The following is a 23,668-nucleotide window of genomic DNA, read 5'->3' as shown; positions in this document are numbered from 1 at the left end:
CGAAACTTTCGTTCATCAAGCGGCCATTTCCTCGAATCACAATAAAATCGAATTGGCCAGATCGATTTTTTTAAATAAAAAAAAACATCGATCTTAAAAGATCGACTGAAAACAATAAGAGGCCAATAAATACGAAAACTTTTCTAAACTAAACGAAAAGATTTCGTGCGACGAAATCGTTCGTAATATACACAAACGTTTATTAAAATAAACAAAACATTTCATTTCATTCACGAAAAATAATGTCGTTATCAACGATATCATTCGTGCAGTGTACATTAAATGTGTAAAATTTACGAAAGCTTTCGTTCACCATACGGCCATTCTCGTTCATGAAATGAACGAAAATTACTATTTACAATGCACGAAAATACTTCGTTGCAGAAAACGACGAATGAATTCGTGCATTGCATGATTTATTTTATTCACGAATTTATGTTATCAGTGCATCTTACATCCCATTCCAAAGTGTTTGACAGAGAATGGAGCCCTGAGTAACGCCCGCTGCGACTCGCATTGCCTTCTGCCCTTTTGTTCGTCTGGTACAGCAGTGCTCTACTCGGGAAGCAGCTCTTCAGGATCTGGGTCATTCTTTTATGCCACGCTGCGGCATTGGTCTATTCGAGGCTGGATGGCCCGGTGACTTCCCTGACTTTGGCAGCAACATCAGTTTCTGTACCTTCCTCATTTCGGGGATTACTATCGTCTAAAGACTTCAGCAGTAGCATCCTGAACATGTCCGGATATGCCAGGATCGCAGCTTTCAGCGCCGCTGTTGGTATTCCATCCGGACCGGGGGATTTCTTTGATTCGTCACATCGTCACATCGACGCGTCTTTGAGCTCGTCGTTAGTCACTTGCCACTCGACTGTGTTACCTCCTTCTTCTTCGCCGTACGGCGTCGGTGACCAGGTAGTTGAATCGTGATTCGGGAAGAGACCCTCAACGATTATGTTTAGCTTAACCGGGCATATTTCAGCTGGTGTCGACGGACCCTCGTCTTCGTCATGACGACTCAGTACGCGTCCCCCAGGGACTGGCGTTTATTTCTCAGCACAGCTACTTATGGCAATTGGCTTGCTAAGCTTGATCTCCTGTTTTAAAGAGTCCCTACCTTCTAGATACGTCGCTTGCGCTCCTCTCTCACTCTCCGATCTTGCGCTCTGAGCCCGCCTTCTGGATCTAAGACAAGCAGCGTATAGCATACTGAGTTACTCATTTAACCAGTAAGCTGCACGCCGTCTACTACATGGCCCTAGTTTTCGTGACATTGTAACGTCACAAGCCGTCACAATCCTTCTTGTTAGCCGTCAGCCGTATCAACGTACTTGATTCCGTTGTTCGCCGAAGTAACTCAACAAAGAGGTTTTCGTTAAAGGCTATCGTCTTCCACTTTAGCTTGCCGCCCGTCCTTCTTCGTGCTGCAGCAGGGTTCCATTGACCGATGCGGTAGCGAATCGCCTGGTGGCCTCTATGGGGATACTTCTCTCACACTCACCAGTCCATGTTCGCCGTCAGTCAAGGAGTACAGAATGTGGCGAAATTTCTCTTGGTACCGATATCCGTTTCGTGAACCATTAAGCTCCCAGCTCCTCGCTTCGCCGCGATCTACTCGTTATAGTCCTCGGCGGTTGAGCTAGCCTCCACAACATGCCGACAGGTAGGTGTCGAGTCTGCAGTCAATTTCCACTACAAAAAATTTTTTTTCCAAGATAACTTTTGCAAATGAAACTTTGAGAATTTCATTTAAAATATTAGGCATATTTTTGTTTAACATATTCAATTTTTCAAATTTCTCCAAAATATTTCGGGGGGGGGGGGGGGGGGGTTTCGTCCCCAAACCCCCCCCCCCCCCGCTACTACGCCACTGACGACGATCTTCAACTTCTGATTCGCTTGAAGAATGTTCGAAGTCGTAAATATCAACGTTCTCGTGATCCTGCTATGAAATGTATCTATCAGGATCTACAAAAAGAAATTGAGCATAGATTCACACTCTTAAGAAATGAAAATTTCGCGAAAGAGGTTGAACAAATCAATCCATATTCTAAACGTTTCTGGAATCTTTCTAAGGCTCTTAAGAAACCTCAGAAACCAATCCAGCTTTAAAGGAAAATTACCACATACTTCTTACCAAACGAAGAAAAAGCTCGACAACTTACTCAGCAGTTGAGTAAGTACATAGTTTTAATCTCAATGTTGTGAGTCCTACTGAAAAAGAAATCTTACAAAAATGTGAAAACGTTTCAAATCAAGTATTGTCTCTAGACGAGATTGTTGAACCAAACTATGATGAGATCAAATCCATCATGAAAAAGTTAAAAAATATGAAAGCTCCAGGTTATGATGGAATTTTCAACATTCTTCTTAAAGACCTTCCCAAAATCACCATGAGATACTTGGTAAAAATATTCAACAAATGTTTTGAATTAGCATACTTTCCCGAAAGTTGGAAAAATGCCAAGGTTATTCGTATTCTAAAGCCAGATAAAAACCCAGCAGAAGCATCTAGCTATCGACCAATTAGTTTACTCTCTTCTATTAGTAAATTATTTGAAAAAATCATCATTCCTAACTAGAATGACGCCACATGTCAATGGGAATTCTATTTTTCTACCCGAGCAGTTTGGATTTCGTATTGGACATTCAACTACTCATGAACTTGTGAGAGTAACTAAGCAACTGCCTTTATCATGCAAATATCTCAGAGGGCTATTCCACTGGAGTTGCTCTTCTAGACATCGAAAAAGCTTTCGACAGTGTTTGGCACAAAGGATTAATTGCCAAAATGTGGGATTTCAATTTTCCAATTTACATAATAAAGATAAGGGATGATCCATAAATGACGTAGCATTTTTTGAGTGATTTTTAACACCCCCCTCCCCCATCGTAGCATTTCGTCACAAACTTCTATATACCCCCTAGTAATTACGTAGCTTGACCGTAACCCTCACCCCCCTCGTTGTCCCCATAAAAAATTTAAAAAAATCAAAAACGATGTTAGATGAAGCGGGTAAGATTGTCGTGACATCAGGTCAACCCCTATTCCCCTTTAAAAAAGCTACGTAGCATGACATGACCCCCTACCTCCCTGTCGTCACACATCATCACAAAATACAAAACTCCCCCCTCCCCCACATAATGCTACGTCATTTATGGATGGTCTCTAAATAAAGATTATCTTACTAACCGTATCATACAGGTTTCTTATCAGAATTGTAAATCTAATAAGCTACCCGTTAAAGCAGGCGTCCCTCAAGGGTCAAGCGTCGCACCAATCCTATACAATATTTTTACATCTGATTTTCCAAATCTACCCACAGACTGCAAAAAGTCACTTTTCTGTGATGATACTAGCATCTGGTAGGAGTCTTCGTATTATCTGCAGTCGACTGCAACGAAGCTTGAATATTTTCAATGATTACCTGAAAAAATTAAAAATTTCCACTAATGCGGCAAAAAACACAATTGATTGTGTTTCCGCATAAGCCAACTCATTACTACATGCAGTTACCTTCTTCTCTTAAACCAAATCATACTCATATTATTAAATTTAATGGTTTGAATTTAACGTGGTCAGATCAAGTTAAATACTTGGATTTGATTTTTTTTTTTTTTTTCGAGAGTTGTCCTACTGGAGCTGTAGAGCTAGGTTCTCGGAAGGGCTCCCCGTCAGAATCACATACTACAATTTGCAGACGAGACAGGCAATGTCGCCCAATAAAACACTGCAATAGGCCAATTGTAGCGGGCCGTGATTCTGAATGTGATATTCTTTGTACGGTTCAGGCATGTGCGGGCGTAGGGACTCGGAATCGCGTGTATCATCGCGAAGGGCTCGAATATTTGTACGTTAATGTGCTCGATCGCGTGTGCGTTTGTATATCGCGTGTGCTAACGTGTAACTTCGCGTGCATAAATTCTATTTCATAACCGTGTGCCTTTCGCATATTCGCGTGTGTTCTAGAATGATCGCGCGCGGACCGTGAATCTGATACTTAATTTTTTGTGTACGGTTCAGATTCCAGAAGGAAGTGGGTTCTTCCATATCATTAGAGATCCCAATCATGTCGTCGTAGAACGCGTGGTCTAGTGGATATGAGCTTTATTTTTTTTTTGATTGGTCCAACTGAATGTATGGACCTAAATTGCTAGAATAAAGGTTAAAGATTTCCGGACGTGACCGATTCATGATCGCGCATTTGCGAGTTGGCGTTTGAGATCGCGTTTGTAACTTCGTAAGTACTAAAACGTTCACACAATTGCCGCAGTGTTATCAAGTTTACGCGATCGCGGGCATAGGTGTGCGTAGATGATCGCGAAGGGCTTAAGCGTTCGTATGTTGACGTGTTTGTCCCGTGTGCTCGCGTGTATGTGACTTCGCGTGTATAAATTCGATTTTGAAACCCTGCGGCGATTTATATATTCGCGGACCGTCATTCTGATCTTTAGTTTTCGGTGTACGGATCACATTCTGACAGGGAGAGAGTTACCCCATATCACTAGAGTTTCCGGTCATGTCGCCATGGAACGTTTTGTCTAGTGGATATGGTAGTTATTTTTCAATTTTATTATTTTTTTAATAATTAACAAGGACCTAGATTGTTTGTACCGAGGATAGATACTTCCGGACGATCCCGATTCATGATGGCGCGAGCGCGGGAGTTTGTAGGTTGACACTTGAGATCGTGTTGGTAAGTTTATGAGTGCTGAGATTTTCACCTTATCACCGGGGTGTAATCATGTTTGCGAGTTCGTAGGTTGCTTGGAAAATCGCGAGGGGCTCTAACGTTTGTGCGCTGACGTGATTTTGTAACGTGTGTTCTTGAATGGTCGCGCGAACCGTGAGTCTGATATTAAATTTTCAGTGCGCGGTTTGAATTCTGGCAGAGAGTGGGATCGTTTATATCGATAGGGTTCCCGGTCATGTCGCCATGAGACGTGTTGTCTAATAGGTATGGGCGTATTTTCTTAATTGGTCCAGCTGAAGGCATGGACCTAGGCTTCTAGGATCAAGGATAGACTTTCGGACGTGACCGATTCGTAATCGCGTGCATGATGGCATTTTTGTAGGTTCCCACTGAGACCGCGTTTGAGAATGTGTGAGTGTTAAGACGTTCACTATCACCATCGTTGTTGACCCAGCTGAAGGCGGGTGTAGAATGGCAGTATAGGACTCGAAAAGAAGAAATAAAAGACAATATATGAGAGAGGTAATAGATTAGATAGGTACAAGATACAGCTGAAGTTATGATCATCACATGAGACATACATTAGTACTTCAAACACTACTAATACTTGAATAGCCAATCACCACACATAGCACATCCTTTCTCAATTATCTATTTGTTACTGGTTGATTGTTGGTTATGAGCTGGTGAATAGAGGAAAGGTATAGAACAGACAAAAGGCTCATATCAGCCCTCCCGGCCTCCTCGACACACCACTATCGAGGTGTATTGTAATCAACATCTTGAAGCGGGCTTCTTATATAAATCAAATCCTCAGTAGTCATAATGTTTGGTGGATTATTAACATGAGAACTAATTAACCTCTAGTAGTAGAAATTGGTGCAAATAAAAACTAAAAAGAGCGAAGGTCCTTATACTTAGATAACTCTATTGAATATATTGTGGCTTGATGATGTTTACAATACCGTCAATCCCATCAACCTGCGAGAGGGAAGTTAAATACTTGGATTTGATTTACGATAAAAAGCTCACTTTTAAGGATCATATTGAAGGAATCCAAACAAAATGCAACAAATATATAAAATATTCATACCCTCTTATAAACAGGAATTCTAGGCTCTGCCTAAAGAACAAACTATTATTTTATAAACAAATATTTAGACCGGCAATGCGATATGCAGTGCCAATCTGGGCAAGTTGTTGTGGTACTAGGAAGAAAACGCTTTAAAGGATTCAGAATAACATACTGAAAATGATTTTGAAGCGTCCTCCCTGGTTTAGCACAAACGAGTTGCACAGACTCGCAAACATAAAAACATTAGAAATTATGACGAACAGTGTTATAAGCAACTTCTGACAAAAATCGTTGCAATCACCAATTGCAAGGATTAGGTCTCTTTATAGCTTATAAGTTAGTTTATAAGATTTGTTTAGCTTCTTATTCACACGACAAGTTCAAAACTGCCTACTGCAAAAATCACTTAACTGTGAAAGCATATTATATCTTAATAATAATTAACCGAATCATATAAACAATAGGGATGAAAAGTCACAACTTGTGACTGAACACCCAATATACTAAATTAGAAATGTAATGCAAACAAAACAATATGATCAAATATTATATAAAAAACCTGTTTTAATCCACCTAGAGGTGCAATTGTGCCTTTCTCATTTCTCCAAACTATGATTTAATAGCTGGTTCGTACAATATAACATTATGGAAATGGCTTTCATTCTTATTACACTTGGTAAGTATATATAAGAGCACCTTTTTGCATTCATCGCGGTATCGGTTTGAATCGGAGTTTTCTATGTGATCGCACTCCACAACCCGTAACTCCGGAGCCGGAAGTCGGATGGAGGTGGAATTTAAAATCAGTTTCCAGGGACGCAACACCTTTTAGTTGAGACTAAGTTGACCAAATCGGTCTAGCCATTTTCGAGAAACCAATATAACCGTTATTCTGAATTTGGATGCTTCCGGATCCGTCGATGATGGCCAGTGTGGCCAAAGAGACTTTGAATGACTGTTGGTGACCTAGATCTACAAATTCAACAGTTGTGTTTACATTTTGGAAAAAAATTCACCTTCTTACATTCATCGCAGAATTCGTTAGAATCGGGATTTGCTGCGTGATCGTACGTATCTCCCTGTAATTCAGGAACCAGAACTCGGATCCACACAAAATTCAACATTAGCTGATGGACCTTTCTTTTAAAATCAAGTTTGTCAAAATCGGTTCAGAAAATTCCGAGAAACCGTTGTGGACAAATCAACAAATTTTGTTTTGTAACCATACTCTTCAACTCGTAATCCGGAACAAGATGTCGGTTGAAAATGAAATTCAATACCAACCTATGGGAATATTATACCTTTCATTTGAATCTTAGTTTGCAAAAATCGGTTCAGCCATCTCCGAGAAACCGATGTGGACATTTTGTTAACAAATCCGCACATACACATACATACATACATACATACATACATACATACATACATACATACATACATACATACACACATATATACACACATACATACACACAGATATTTTGCGATCTCGGCGAACTGAGTCGAATGTTATATGAGACTCGGCCCTCCGAGCTTCGGTTAGAAAGTCGGTTTTTGAAGCAATTGCATAACCTTTCTATATGAGAAAGGCAAAAGAATAACATTTAATTAGCTTAATCAGCATGAGTTCAATGTTATCTTCATGTGATTATATTTTGAAATGTTAGTGGAATGGGTTTGAAAGTGGAGGGAATGGGGGTTAGTAGAGTGGGAGTGGAGGATGCGTCAGAAATCCTTCATCTTATTTCGGTATACGGGGTGGATGAAGGAAATGCGGGCGTGAGGGTGGTCCAAGGGGAGGGGAGTGATGAAGGAGGGATGTGTCCGGGCAAGGCGGTGGGGGGGGGGGGGTGGCGGAGGGGCGGCGATGCAACACTCAGCTGCATATTTTGCCTTCCATTTGAGACTTGGTTTGAGAAAATCGCTTCAGTCATCACCGAAGAACCGATGTGACTTTAATTGTGGAATATGCCCGGAATTCCGGACTTCCGGAATCGTCGATAGTGGACAATATATTCAAAGAATGTTTGATTGGCAATCAGTGATCTAGATCTGCGATTAGAAGTAATTTGGTGACCATTTCAATAGTTTTTAGCCTCTGAGGTATTACGATTGTACCGATTTATATGGGAAATTCCAGTGTATCCTTACTAACACCCCTGTAACTCCGGAAGCAAGAGTCAGAACCGAATGAAATTCAGCAGCAGTCAATGGTATTACTGTATCTTTCATTTGAAATCAAGTTTGTAAAAATCGGTAGAGAATTCGTTGGGGAATGGGTGTGATATTAGCTTAGGAACTTGGCGGGTTCCCCGGGGGCGTCATGAACCGTCATAGGTGGCCAATGTGGTCAAAGCTGCTTTGATTGATCATTAGTGATCTAGACCCGCAAACTAGAGTAATGTTACATCAATTTTAATATGTTTTACATCATTTGAACATCATGGTGGTACCAGTTTGTATGGGAATTTGCTGTGTGACCGCACTCTTCAACCCGTAACTCCGGAACCGGAGGTCGGATCAACTAAAAATTCAATAGCAGCTTATGGGAGCGTTATACCTTTCAGATGAAACTAAGTTTGCGGAAACCGGTTCAGCCATCTCTGAGAAAATTGTGTGAGTTTAAATGACACACACACACACATACACACACAGACATTTGCCGATCTCGACGAACTGAATCGAATGGTGTATGGCACCTCCGGGCCTAGGTTAAAAAGTCGATTTTTACAGTGATTGCATAGCCTTTCTTTATATGAGAAAGGCAAAAATCATTAATAAAAACTGCGAAACAAGAAATGGAGTGTACCATTCACTGATTGACTGCGCACACAAAAGCGCCGAATTCGGTCCAAAACAGTCGAGCCCATTCACCGCCAGGAAAGATAAAAGCAATTCGCTAGCAGTAAACCGGCCACCGCAAGGTAAACAAGACCAACAAATATAGAAACCAGCTTACACCTTCGAACTTTCATGCCACACAGTAAATCGGCACGCACGGTGGAGCAAAATCAAAAAAACCACGTGGATACTCCGCAAACGGCACGCCGTCAGAGCAAGAATAGAACCAGAACAGGAACTAGTGGGGACCACAATCAAACATCCGCAGACAGGCTCAATCGGAAGAAATTTTCCTCAAGGAAGTGAGTATAATTTTAAAACATACATTTTCCGGATGCTATAGTACGGTATCTCCGTAGGGTTTTTTTACGGAAGCAGAAAGTTTCGTTACGATAGCGGAATTTCGTTGCCGTAGCAGAAAGTTTTCGTTCCGGCAGCGGCAATTGGTTGACAGATTTGGTTCCGGTGGCGGAAAGTTTTGTTGCGGTAGCAGTGATCTTCCAATCGGTTTTCCTAAGCGAGCTAGGAACAGACGAACCTTTCAAATTCGACGAGTGGACGATCAGACGGCGTTGTGATTGGACCGAAAGGTGGTGAAAAGGCTGCGACCGGGATACGCTACGACTGAGCGGATCGGGGTGCTTGAACGAAGGACTCGCGATCCGGCACAGTATGTGTACGAACTACGCGGGAACGCCTACGAAGTGCAGTATAGGAGCCACTGAGCATTGAGACGGAGGTGCAACTGCAGGAAGACTGACACAATGACAGCTCTGACAGAGGTGCTCGTGAGAGCGGTAGTGAGGAGAAGCAAAAATAGAGTAGGAAAAATATGCTGAATACATGTTCAAAATGAAACTTCTGTGATTTTAGGATTTGATGATTTGGGAAAGCTACGTAAACTTGTATTACAACAGATTTATTTAGCATGTAGTGGTTCTCGAACCCTTAGTTTGCCCCTGTTCATTTGATGAAAGCACACACACTACCGTATAAAAAGTAGTGAATAAACAGTATGTCACAAATAAATGTCCCACAGAAATCTCTACTTTAATAGCGTGTTTATTCAAAGTGATAGAACATTCCCTACATCGGTAACCCAAAAATCTGGTTTAAAGTGAAAACGTTTAAAACTTCGGCGAAAAACGCGACAAAATCGACGAAAAATCATATTTTACCGTAAGACGCCTACAACCATTTTGTATTGCTTCAACAAAGATGGATCAGTACCGGCAAATGTTACGACTGCCGCTGTGTCGGTCAAGCTTCTTAATTTTTGGAAGAATGACTCAATGATGTTGTTTTTCCAAGCAGAGGCACAGTTTGCGCTTGCTGGAATCATTAGGAACGATTAGGGTTGCCACCCCTCCGGGTTTGACCCGGAGACTCCGGTTTTTGGGAGCGATCTCCGGGTCTCCGGGTTTTTCATCAATTTCTCCGGGTTTGGTGGGAAAAAGCATAGGTTCAATTTTTTTGGAATTAATTGATTCTTTACAAAATATTTAAAAAGTTTAAATTAACTATTACTCTGGTTCAGATTTATTTTTCCCGACTAACCCTTCGTTTCAAGGTGGCGAAGAGTTCACCAAATATTGCTAATTTCTTTCACAAAGCAATGAAAATGAAAAACAAAATTTACTACAAATTAACCTTCCGGAAGTCGCGCTAGTGCACTGAGTGCACGCTGCTCTGAAAATCTAGCGAAATCGGCTTAGGGGACCAGCGGCTGCTCGTTCGGTAAGCCATATGCGCGACTTCCGGAGGGTTAAGGAAAGTAATATTTCGCTATGTGCTACAATTGAAATGTTGCATTTCACTAAGTCGCTCAAAATGGTGTAAAAAAGTTATTTTACTGCAATTTTACCAAATCATTTCACTAAGTCGCTCAAAATTGTGTAAAAAAGTTATTTTACTGCAATTTTACCAAATCATTTCACTCTTAGTGGTGCTTATCACCAGCTGCACTAAGGTCTGGCAGATTTTTTCTAATCCAACTGACTAGGTCAACATCAAACGAGTTCTTGCGGTTTTGTTGCTACTCCAGCAGCGATCCTTAACTGGGCTAGGGAGGTGAGTTTTGCCCCTTTGTTGCGAAATTAAAATTTGTTGGTGACGAATAACCGACACCACATAGTGTGATGTCGTAGCTCTGCCTCCTTTGCTTTCCTTCTCCTGTTAGTTGTGGAGGAGAGCAATGTTCGTTCGACCTCCACAGTGAGAGTGGCTGGTGCTTTTGTATTCTTGGCACTTAGTCGGGGAAGTGAAATACTACACCACATTAAACCGATAAAACCGTTCTCAAAGGTCAAAAATTTACAGCTTTACTTTAACGTAGTAATAAAAAGCGATTAAAGTGCTCTAAAATGCCTAGCAATCGCTTTGATTCCAATTTCTGTCTCGTTCCACTCAAAATCCACCACCCCCTAGATCAGTGAAAATCTCCGGGTCAAAGCCTCTCCAGAGGTGGCAACCCTAGGAACGATACAAAATATTACCATATAATTAGCAAAATTGATCAATCAATGAATTGCCATAAATTTGATTTGGTCCAAAATCCCGAGAACGTGAAATATGAAGTTAAAGTTAAAACATTCATATCTCGCTTCGAAATTTCAGCACAAGAAAAGCTCGAAACATTCTCAAACACTTGGGATTTGGGGACATGCGCCCAACACATCTTTTAGCACGTACGCAAGAACTGGGTGCTACAACTAATGCCGAACAGAGTGAAGCCAATTCTACCGATAAGTGACGGAAGTCTAAGAAACTTGCGGAAATGGGTGATAAGATCCTCGAGGTTTCAACGTCCAGTGTTGCTTCCACGTCAGTGCCACCTGGAATCGAAGTCAACTATCTTCAAGAACCAATTGCGAGTTTGTCAGCAGAAATTTGTCGCCTTAAAACGTCAGGCATCAGAACCCAGATCACGACGAAGTGAAGATACAGAGATTTGTTGGTATCATCGGAAATATGGGAGAAATACACTACAATTTCGTGACACATTTTTTTAGCAGTTCAAAAAACTAATGCGAACTCCATCTGAAAAGGTGAACGCCCCATTACACCACCATACAAAAACCAAAATAGCGAAAATAAATTCAAAATGGCGACCTTGTCCTTGAGAAAACTGTGTATAGCATGAAAATTAATGTCTGTCGCCAGTTTTAAATTCAAAATGGAGGACTTAGACTTAAAACGATGAGTTTTGCGAGACAAATACCATCTGAAGCGACGCAAATTTATTATTTTTGATATGGAAAGATGTTGGGAACTTTTTAAACCTAACATTGATATCTACTGCTGTACAGAAATTCAGTATGGCAAATCCGAAAAAAGTGGCGGGTTTTTCGACTACTTATCGCTCGAAACATGATTTTTTCTGGAAGGATGAATATAATGAGGTACCGCTTTAAATGTATGATGAACCAAAATTGAAAATGACAAACTTTCATTACGATTTATGGTAAAACCGCACAATTTGTGTATACCCAACAGAAAAGTATCCCAGCTGCCGAAAATGTATGGTCAGCACAGTGTTTAAATCCAGAAGGACGGACCCAAATTCAATAAAACCGGCCTTACCAAAGCGTTGTATTTTGAGAAATCAAGCATTTTTGAACGAAGAATATCTCTAGAGCCCAAAAACAGTTGTTTGCTGCTTATTTAGTGTGATGAGCCCATTTGCGCCATGTTTCTATTATCATCCTACCCATTTGAAGTCGTTGGTTAGAGCAGTGTCTTTCATCTTTGTTCAACGCATTGAGTCAAATGGTAGCGCAACAATAGGGGCACTCGATTCGAATTTTCGTTGCGCTCAAACAAGAGAATTTCACTGGTTTCAGTGCATTTGTGTTATTATATTGGTTCTTAACAACGAAGCAAAGCTGTTGATATCAATTTTTACGTATTGCATTGATTGTAGGGAAAGAAATTAACGAATTAGTGAGGCACCTTGCATAGTATGGTGAAAATAGGCACTTCACCCCAATAGTGCGAACCTGATTTCAACAAAAGTAATTGTCATTACATCCAAGCAATATAAGTAAACTTGATTAGCCAAAAGTTTGTAGGTATTTCTACCACACGTAAAACATTAAGAAGGTATAAAATTAGAAATAGATTGAACGTAGTTATTGAGTGTAAAATCTTTTTTTTGGCCTAAAGTACCCCCGATGAGGGTATGTCACACCACTACTACTGGCCTTTAAACAATCAACATTGTGTGTACCGTCATTATGAATCTACAAATGAATTATTTTTGGCTTCTACACGCAGAAGTTGTTGAAACTCGTCCGTCCAAAGCTTACCAAGGAAAATATAAGGGCTTTAAGTCCAGGAGTTCGATTGGGAATGGCACTGAGATATCTCGCTACTGGTGTCCCGCAAGCATCAATAGCTTTCCAATTTTTATACCTTACCAAGCCGTAACGCGGGTGGCAGCAAGAAAACTGCCGAATAGGGGTTGAGAGCTTGAAGCAACATATGATGTTGCTCCAAATGTATGTGATATCCAAGACTGACTTGGATAGTTCCATCGAACATAATTAGACTCACTGTTCTCCATTCACCCGCGGGATCAGATATTCAGGATAAAGCGATAAAAATACAAAAGACATAAATTCGTCCGAAGGCATGAATGTAAAGGCCAAAATTCATCGTTCATAACAATCCAGCCTAACTGGTTGCACGAGAAATTTCAAACTGGCTAACTCGAGTAAACACTTGGTTGAAAAAGTTTAACTACACTACTCCTTGAACCGCCGGAATTATTAAAAAATAAAAAAAAATATGGCTTATCATTAAAAATTGAGATTTTTCTTGTTGACATAGTAGTTTTAATTCTTAACTCTGACCATTTTTGGAATTTTAATAATGGCTCATGCATTTAATAGTTCATGTATGTCTGCTACCTAGTGATGTCTCAGATGATAATTCCTGACTGGCGGAGATCGTCTTTAGAACTGTCATTTGCTCATTTTCCTAAAATGTTTTTCTTTGATCAAACATATATCTAATTATACGCAAAAAACAACGTTTCGGTTTGTTGCTATTTCAAAAAAAAAAAACGAAAAACGTTTACGAACGGCCCCAATTGGTTCTTAAACCCCGCCATTCCAATTACCTCATCCTAACACGTTTGAATAAAATTTCGATGGTGTTCAGCCCGGGGACAACTTGACAGATAGTGCTTGTTTCATATATGTACCACTAATTTGATGGTGGCGCTAGTATGCCTTCTCCGTACGAGTACCACGAACAACGAAACGAAATAGTTTCAAGAGAAAAGCGTTTTTCGTTACGTGTGTTATGAACGCCGTCGATGCAGCAAGAACAACATTTAGAAAAAGCGTATTCCAAAATGTGGATAAAGAAAACAATTATTAGAGAATAAATTTATCCCTAATTGGAAACTGTCAGCAAGGTACATAAATCTTGTTATAAATTTAACTGGAAGTCGTTTTTTTGGTTTTATTGTTGTGTGAAGTGTGTAATCGGTAAATTATTTGTGCTTTTTGCCGAGAAATATAAATAAAAATCATTTTGGCAATGAAAGTAAATCACCAAGCCTAACAATTCGTGAACATATGACATCTTGTTTCAAATTAATTAAGAACGTCAAGAGTTCTAGAATTTTGTTTGGGAATATGTAGGATTTTCTACACAGTTAGCAAAATTGGTTTTGGATAGAATTTGTGCGCTTTTACCAGAATTCTGGCAGCAAACCGGTAGTGCCCGATTTTAGCAAGTATGCTGCCAGGAATATACAATTATGTTCGACTCTTGCCAGAGTTTTGTTCGACTTTTGCAATAATTCTGTCCAAAAGATTTTGCGATGGTTTTGGTACGGATCCCTTCAGAATTCATTTCGCATATTACTCAGCTCCAGCTCGTCAGAAAACTAATTGAACGGCGTCTACTGGAGGATTTCATGTTGGTTCGATCCCGAAGATTTTCGGAAATTTCAATATAAGTGGACGCGGCTCGATTTTGAAAGCCATCTTCTTGTATTTCTGAAAATCGATTTATTTTTCTTGGATTTTTAGATCCAAAATGGAATCTATGTTTATGTTAAGGTATGGACAGTTTCTAATTTAAACAGCGAAATAAATTTGGTGAAAAAATGCTTAAATTGTTCACTTTTTACAGATATAGAAAATAATAGATGGGATGCGCCTTTTTTAAATTTTGTTCCATTCGAGCCGCCATGACATCACCAAATCACCACAAAATTTGCTTATGAGTTCAATATATGGGAGCTGTCAAGTTGTCCCCGGGCTGATGGTGTTTAACTTTGGCCATATTAAACGATAATTTTTCGTTAATCTTTAATCGTGAGTCCTTCTTGATTTGCCCTATCGATCCAGTTGTTGTGTACAACTTTTAGTACAACAGTATTATTATAAATATGAGCTACGCACATTTAGTGTGTAGTCCACAGTAAAAGTAAATAAAACTTTTGGCAGCTGGGAGCAGTGCCTCTCAGTCTGTTACAACATTCAAACCATACACTTCGGTATTTTTTAATAAATGAAATTAAAGAAAGTTCCCCTCCATCATATTTAGTGTTTGAATTTAGGATAGTTCCAGAGTGAGTGGTTCCGGAATTAATCCTTCCTGGTCAGATCAAGAGGCCACCAGGAAACTTCACCAATCTCGGACGCGATAAGTGGCGACGAGGCCAATCGGTAGCGGCGTTTCAGTTCCCGTTGGAAGTACACGAGTCGGAAGGCTTGGAAGCAGTTTTTTTATGGTGATATTTTTCATTTAAAAAGATTCAATAAAAGCTTTTTTTAATTTGTTTTATTAATTTATAACAGACACTGAAAAAAATTGTGTTTTAAATATTCTAGTGTTATTTTGTGTTTTTTTACGCAATTAGGATTTATTTCCGGCGAACTCGCTGGCCGTTCAACGTGCGGACAAGAAGCTTTTCCAGCCGTTTGGTGGACCCGGAGACCGATAATCTGTCGGTGAATACGGTAATTGTAGGATTTCTGCGGTGAGTTTATTTTGCTATTAATTTATTTTTTCATTAGTGTGAAAATTTGTAATTTTAATTCCACATTAGGATTTTTTATTGACAATATAAAATGGCGAACGTTTTCGCTACCATTGAGCCCTATCGCACTGGTACGTCCTTTGCTGATTGGGCAGCATGGCTTAAATATTTCTTTGTCGTAAATAAAATTGATAAAGCTGGCGATAAAAAGGCCCATTTGATTGCGATGGGAGGGCCAGTAATTTTTTCTCAGCTCAAATTATTGTATCCTACTGGAAATTTTGACGATATTCCGTATGAGGAATTAATTTCCAAGCTAAGTGCTAGATTAGATAGAACTGAATCAGATATGATTCAACGTCTCAGATTCAATACCCGTAACCAGCAGCCGAACGAATCTTTAAAAGATTATTATACGTTATCGCTCAGACTGCAAGCAGAATTTTGTGATTTCGGTGAACACAAAGACCTGGCCATTTTGGACAGGATTGTGGCTGGTGTACGGGATAATGAGCTTATAAGAAAAAATTACTTAGCGAAGATAAACTGACTCTTGCCTTAGCAGAGAAAATTGTTGAAACTTGGGAGATAGCTACAACCAATTCAAAACCATTTTCGGATAAGGAAGATATTTTTATAATGAAAACTCTCCCAGCAATGGGCAGAGGTCAAGTTTTACAAAGAATAAGGAATTTGCATAGTAGATTCGAGGATGCAAGAGATCGGACGCCGGATCTCTATACACCATTCGATTCAGTTCGTCGAGATCGGCAAATGTCTGTGTGTATGTGTGTGTGTCATTTAAACTCACACAATTTTCTCAGAGATGGCTGAACCGATTTTCGCAAACTTAGTTTCATCTGAGAGGTATAACGCTCCCATAAGCTGCTATTGAATTTTTAGTTGATGCAACTTCCGGTTCCGGAGTTACGGGTTGAAGAGTGCGGTCACACAGCAAATTCCCATATGAACTGGTACCACCATGATGTTCAAATGATGTAAAACATTAAAATTGATGTAACATTACTCTAGTTCGCGGGTCTGGATCACTAATGATCAATTAAAGCAGCTTTGACCACATTGGCCACCTATGACGGTTCATGACGCCCCCGGGGAACCCGCCAAGTTCCTAAGCTAATATCACACCCATTCCCCAACGAATTCTCTACCGATTTTTACAAACTTGATTTCAAATGAAAGATACAGTAATACCATTGACTGCTGCTGAATTTCATTCGGTTCTGACTCTTGCTCCCGGAGTTACAGGGGTGTTAGTAAGGATACACTGGAATTTCCCGTATAAACCGGTACAATCGTAACACCTCAGAGGCTAAAAACTATTGAAATGGTCACCAAATTACTTCTAATCGCAGATCTAGATCACTGATTGCCAATCAAACATTCTTTGAATATATTGTCCATTATCGATGATTCCGGAATTCCGGGCATATTCCACAATTAAAGTCACATCGGTTCTTCGGTGATGACTGAACCGATTTTCTCAAACCAAGTCTCAAATGGATGGCAAAATATGCAGTTGAGTATTGCGTCGCTGCCCCATTCCCCCGCCTTGTCCTTACACCTCACTCCTTCATCACTCACCTCCCCTTGGACCACCCTCACGCCCGCATTTCCTTCATCCACCCCGTATGCCGAAATAAGATGAAGGATTTCTGACGCATCCTCCACTCCCACTCTACTAATAACCCCCCATTCCCTCCACTTTCAAACCCATTCCACCAACATTTCAAAATATAATCACATGAAGATAACATTGAACTCATGCTGATTCAGCTATTTAAATATTATTTTTTTGCCTTTCTCATATAGAAAGGTTATGCAATTGCTCCAAAAACCGACTTTCTAACCGAGGCCCGGAGGGCCGAGTCTCATATAACATTCGACTCAGTTCGCCGAGATCGCAAAATATCTGTGTGTATGTATGTGTGTTTGTATGTGAGTATATATGTATGTATGTGTGTATGTGCGGATTTGTTAACAAAATGTCCACATCGGTTTCTCGGAGATGGCTGAACCGATTTTTACAAACTAAGATTCAAATGAAGGTATAATATTCCCATAGGTTGGTATTGAATTTCATTTTCAACCGACATCTTGTTACGGATTACGAGTTGAAGAGTATGGTTACAAAACAAAATTTGTTGATTTGTCCACATCGGTTTCTCGGAATTTTCTGAACCAATTTTGACAAACTTGATTTTAAAAGAAAGGTCAATCAGCTGCTGTTGAATTTTGTGTGGATCCGAGTTCTGGTTCCTGAATTCCAGGGTGATACGTACGATCACGCAGCAAATCCAGATTCTAACGAATTCTGCGATGAATGTAAAAAGTTGAATTTTTTTTCCAAAATGTAAACACAACTGTTGAATTTGTAGATCTAGGTCACCAACAGTCATTCAAGATCCCCCTCCCTCAACTCCCCTTAGATTAAAATTGTACCCCCAAGGGTCTTCTGGACCTTGGCAAGTTTTCTTCAGGCGGAAAGGAAAGCCATTAAACCTTGTCCAAATTGCACGGGATCTGACTTCACGATTTTCTGCTGTAACAGAGATCGTGAAAGTAAATAAAGACAAACTTCGAGTTAGCATTGATAACATTAGACAAGCTAACGAGATAGTAGCCTGTGAACTCTTCACGCGTGAATATAAAGTTTATATACTTTCGCGCGATATAGAATGCGATGGAGTCATCTCCGAACCCAGCCTCACTGCCGAGGATATACTTAAGCATGGTGTTGGTTGTTTCAAGAACACCCTGCTTAATAAAGTAAAAATACTCGATGTTAAGCAGTTGTACTCAGTATCAATTGAAGAAGAGAAAAAAGTTTACCGACCATCCTATTCATTTCGTGTAACTTTCGCTGGGTCTGCTTTGCCTAGCCATGTTCTTATTAATAAAATTCGGCTCCCCGTTCGCCTTTTCATCCCTCGTGTGATGAATTGCCTCAATTGTAAACAGCTTGGCCACACAGCTACTTACTGTTCCAATAAGGTACGGTGTGGCAAATGTGGGGGGGGGGGGCTCATCAAGAGGATACATTCAATAAAAACCTAGAAAAATGTTTACATTGCGGAGAAACTTCACACGAGCTCCTTGCATGTCCCATATATAAATTGCGGGAGGAGAAAATTAAACGATCCTTGAAGAAGAGGTCTAAGCGCTCTTATGCAGAAATACTGAAAAATTCTACTCCTGAACCCACGGTCCCAGAAAACAGATACGCTATTCTATTGCCAAAAGAGTCTGACTCTGACGAAGCGTCCGAAGGTACATCATTTGTTTTACCTAGAGGATCCAGGAAAAGAAAACGATCCTCTTTTCCCAAACTGCCAAGCAAGGGCCTTAAAATTTCTCCTCCAACAAATAAATTGCGGCCAAAGCTAAAGAATTCCGATGCAATACCGAAGCCAGTCCCTCCCGGTTTTGGTAATATACAATCCAAACAGAACACCATTACTGGAAATAATAAAACTTCAACTTCCTCCGAGCCTCAACCGGGGATAGGTTTATTGAAATTTTCTGAAATTGTTGATTGGATTTTCACAGCATTCAATATTTCTGAACCACTAAAAAGTATACTTTCAGCGTTCCTCCCAACAATTTTTAGAGCAGCTGATTGCTCAATGGCCCATCCTTGCAGCGATTGTATCTTTCAATGGATAATTCACCTCCTCCAATGAAAGATTCCATCACTGTTCTACAGTGGAATAGCAGAAGTATCATACCTAAAATTGACTTCTTAAAAATTTTGCTGCATAATTTGAAATACGATGCTTTTGCTTTATGTGAAACATGGCTTACCTCAAACATTAATTTCAACTTGAATGATTTCAACATTATTCGCCTAGACCGAGACACCCCGTATGGAGGAGTGCTTCTAGGAATTAAAAAGTGCTATTCTTTCTATAGAATTAACATCCCGTTGTTTGCGGGCATTGAGGCTGTAGCTGTCCAAACGAACATTAAAGGCAAAGACATGTCTATCGCTTCTATATATATATATATATATATATATATATATATATATATATATATATATATATATATATATATATATATATATATATATATATATATATATATATATATATATATATATATATATATATATATATATATATATATATATATATATATATATATATATATATATATATATATATATATATATATATATATATATATATATATATATATATATTATATATATATATATATATATATATATATATATATATATATATATATATATATATATATATATATATATATATATATATATATATATATATATATATATATATATATATATATATATATATATATATATATATATATATATGTATATATATATATATGTATATATATATATATATATATATATATATATATATATATATATATATATATATATATATATATATATATATATATATATATATATATATATATATATATATATATACCTCCCAAAGCTCAAATTGGACAACGTCAGATTTTCGAGGTAGTGGAATCCATGGCTGCTCCGCGGCTGATACTGGGAGACTTCAACTCGCACGGAGTATTGTGGGGTTCCCTCTTCAATGATAATCGATCCTCTTTGATATACAATGTTTGTGACGAGCTCAATATGACAGTTTTAAATACAGGCGAAATAACACGCATCCCCAGACCACCCGCACGACCAAGTGTATTAGATCTATCTCTATGCTCGACATCACTTCGGTTAGATTGCACGTGGAAGGTTGTACCTGATCCTCACGGTAGCGATCATTTGCCAGTCGTTAATTCAATTAACAATGAATTAGGCCTCACGAATTCAATCAATGTCCCTTATGACTTGACACGAAATATTGATTGGAAAAAAAATACCAATCTTTAATTTCCACTTCTCTTGTTTCGACGGAAGAGCTACCACCTACCGAAGAATATGAATTTCTAGCGGGTTTGATTATTGAAGCAGCAGAACAAACCCAAACGAAATGCAATCCTGGCATGACAACGAATAGCCGGCCTCCTAATCCCTGGTGGGACAAAGAGTGCTCGGATGCATATGAAGCTAAACAAGTTGCTTACAAAGAAATTATGAAACGGAAAGAGTGTACACGTGCGAACTTTGAAAATTATTCGATTTTGCAAAACAAATTTGACAGTCTCGGTCGTGCCAAAAAGTCTAGTTATTGGAGACGCTTCGTTGATGGCTTGTCAAGAGAAACATCAATGAGTACTCTTTGGAACACAGCCAGAAGAATGAGGAAATCGAAACGTAACTAATGAAAGCGAAGATTTTTCGAATCGCTGGATATTTAATTTTGCCAAGAAAGTTTGTCCAGATTCTGCTCCTGCGCAGAAAATCATTCGCGATGCTCCCACAAGTAACGATTTCATAGATTCGCCTTTGACAATGATGGAATTTTCAATTGCACTCCTCTCATGCAACAATAATGCTCCGGGTCCAGACAGAATTAAATTCAACTTGGTGAAGAATCTGCCTGACCTAGCAAAAAGACGCTTGTTGAATTTATTCAATAAGCTTCTTGAGCAGAACATTGTCCCGCACGACTGGAGACAAGTGAGAGTTATCGCTATTCCAAAACCGGGAAAACCAGCCTCCGACCATAACTCGTATCGACCGATTGCAATGCTATCCTGCATCAGGAAATTGTTGGAAAAAATTATCCTACGACGTCTCGACAATTGGGTTGAGGCGAACGGCTTGCTATCAGATACCCAGTTTGGTTTTCGGAGGGGAAAGGGAACGAGTGATTGTCTGGCGCTACTTTCGTCAGAAATCCAACTAGCTTACGCAAAAAAAGAACAAATGGCGTCTGTGTTTTTAGACATAAAAGGAGCATTCGACTCTGTTTCCATTGATGTTCTCTCAGAGAAACTACATCAATGTGGTCTTTCACCAATATTAAATAATTATTTATACAATTTATTGTCAGAAACGCACATGCATTTTTCATATGGCGATTTGGCAACATTCAGAATAAGTTACATGGGCCTCCCACAAGGTTCTTGTTTAAGCCCTTTTCTCTACAATTTTTACGTGAATGACATTGATAATTGTATTGTCAGCCCATGCACTCTAAGGCAACTTGCAGATGATGGCGTGGTTTCTGTTACAGGACCAAAAGCCATAAATTTACAACAACCACTGCAAGATAGTTTGGATAATTTATCATGTTGGGCTTTGAAGCTAGGCATCGATTTCTCTACGGAGAAAACAGAGTTGGTTGTTTTTTCAAGGAAGCGTGATCCAGCTCAGCTTCAGCTTCAGTTGGTTGGTAGAACGATAGCCCAAGTCATGACCTTTAAATATCTCGGAATTTGGTTCGATTCTAAAGGTACATGGGGAGGCCACATTAGGTATCTAATAAAGAAGTGCCAACAAAGGATAAATTTTCTCCGAACAATAACTGGATCTTGGTGGGGTGCTCATCCAAGTGACGTGATAAGATTGTATCAAACAACGATACTTTCAGTAATGGAATATGGGTGCTTCTGTTTCCGTTCAGCTGCAAACACTCACATTATTAAATTGGAACGAATACAGTATCGTTGCTTACGAATCGCCTTAGGTTCCATGCAATCGACGCATACGATGAGTCTTGAAGTACTAGCGGGAGTTCTTCCCTTAAAAGATCGATTCTGGGATCTCTCGTCTCGTTTACTTATACGATGTGAGGTTATGAATCCACTGGTAATTGAAAATTTTGAAAGACTTGTCGAGCTTCAATCCCAAACCAGATTCATGACAGTGTATTTCAATCACATGTCACAAGAAATAACGCCTTCTAAATAACTAGATACTCCCGATTCCACTTTATTTTTCGACACGTCCATGCAAGAGGAAATTCGTGGAATCCCGGATCACCTGCGCTCTCTGGAGATCCCTAAAATATTCATAAGTAAATACCAACACATTGACTGCCATAAAATGTTCTACACTGATGGGTCACGAATCAATGAGGCCACTGGCTTCGGTATTTTCAACAATAACACCTCGATTTCTTTCAAGCTTGCAGAACCTGCCTCTGTTTACACAGCCGAACTAGCAGCAGTTCACTATAGTCTGGAAATCATTGATACTTTACTTCCGAGCCATTATTTCATCCTCACAGATAGCCTCAGCGCAATTAAGGCACTACGCTCTTTAAAGCTTGATAATCACACTCCGTTCTTTTTGAAGAAGATACGAGAATACTTAACTAAATTAACAAATAAATCTTATCAAATTACCTTAGTGTGGATTCCCGCTCATTGCTCCATACCGGGTAATGAGAGAGCGGATAATTTAGCCAAAATAGCGCTGGACGGTGACATCTATGAAAGACCTATTGCCTTCAATGAATTTTATAGCGCTTCTCGTCAGAGGACGCTTACTAGTTGGCAAACATCATGGGACAATGGAGATCTGGGACGGTGGTTGCACTCAATTATCGCTAAAGTATCAACGAAGGCATGGTTCAAAGGGTTGGATGTAAGTCGAAACTTCATTCGTGTGATGTCTAGGCTCATGTCCAACCATTATACGTTGAATGCGCATCTCCGCCGTATTGGGATCGCAGAAGATAATCAATGTGCTTGCGGAGAGGGTTACGAAGACATTGAACATGTTGTTTGGTCTTGCACTGAATATCGTGAAGCCAGATCCCAATTAATAGACTCCTTACGAGCCAGAAGAAAACCACCCTATGTTCCTGTTCGTGATATCCTCGCTTTACGAGATCTTACATACATGGGCCATATTTATCATTTCCTGAAAACAATAAATATTCAAATATAATTATCCCCACAACGTTTCTAGTTTTTTTCCCTTGCTACCCACAAACAATTTAGATTTCTTTGCAGTTAGTTAAGTTAGATAAAACGATATAAATAAAGAAAAAAATAAACAAAGATTACAGAAAAACTATCAATAGGTTTACAATGAAATTCAAGAAAATAGAGTATAAAATAAATATTCAAAATGATGATTATCCTCAGTGTTAGCATTAGAAAGTGAATTTTTATTATAACGTGATAGTCTTAAGA

General features: G+C 39.3%; 1 protein-coding gene across 6 annotated transcripts in view; it reads right to left on the bottom strand.

Annotated features, from left to right (window-relative positions):
* Positions 1-23,668, bottom strand: part of LOC131693217 (protocadherin-like wing polarity protein stan) — a 280,030-nt gene that overhangs the window by 48,907 nt on the left and 207,455 nt on the right. The gene's annotated exons all lie outside the window — the stretch shown is intronic.

The sequence above is a fragment of the Topomyia yanbarensis genome, chromosome 3 (assembly GCF_030247195.1).
Source record: "Topomyia yanbarensis strain Yona2022 chromosome 3, ASM3024719v1, whole genome shotgun sequence".
In the NCBI taxonomy this organism is placed as follows: domain Eukaryota; kingdom Metazoa; phylum Arthropoda; class Insecta; order Diptera; family Culicidae; genus Topomyia; species Topomyia yanbarensis.
This window is presented reverse-complemented; position numbering and strand designations above follow the sequence as displayed.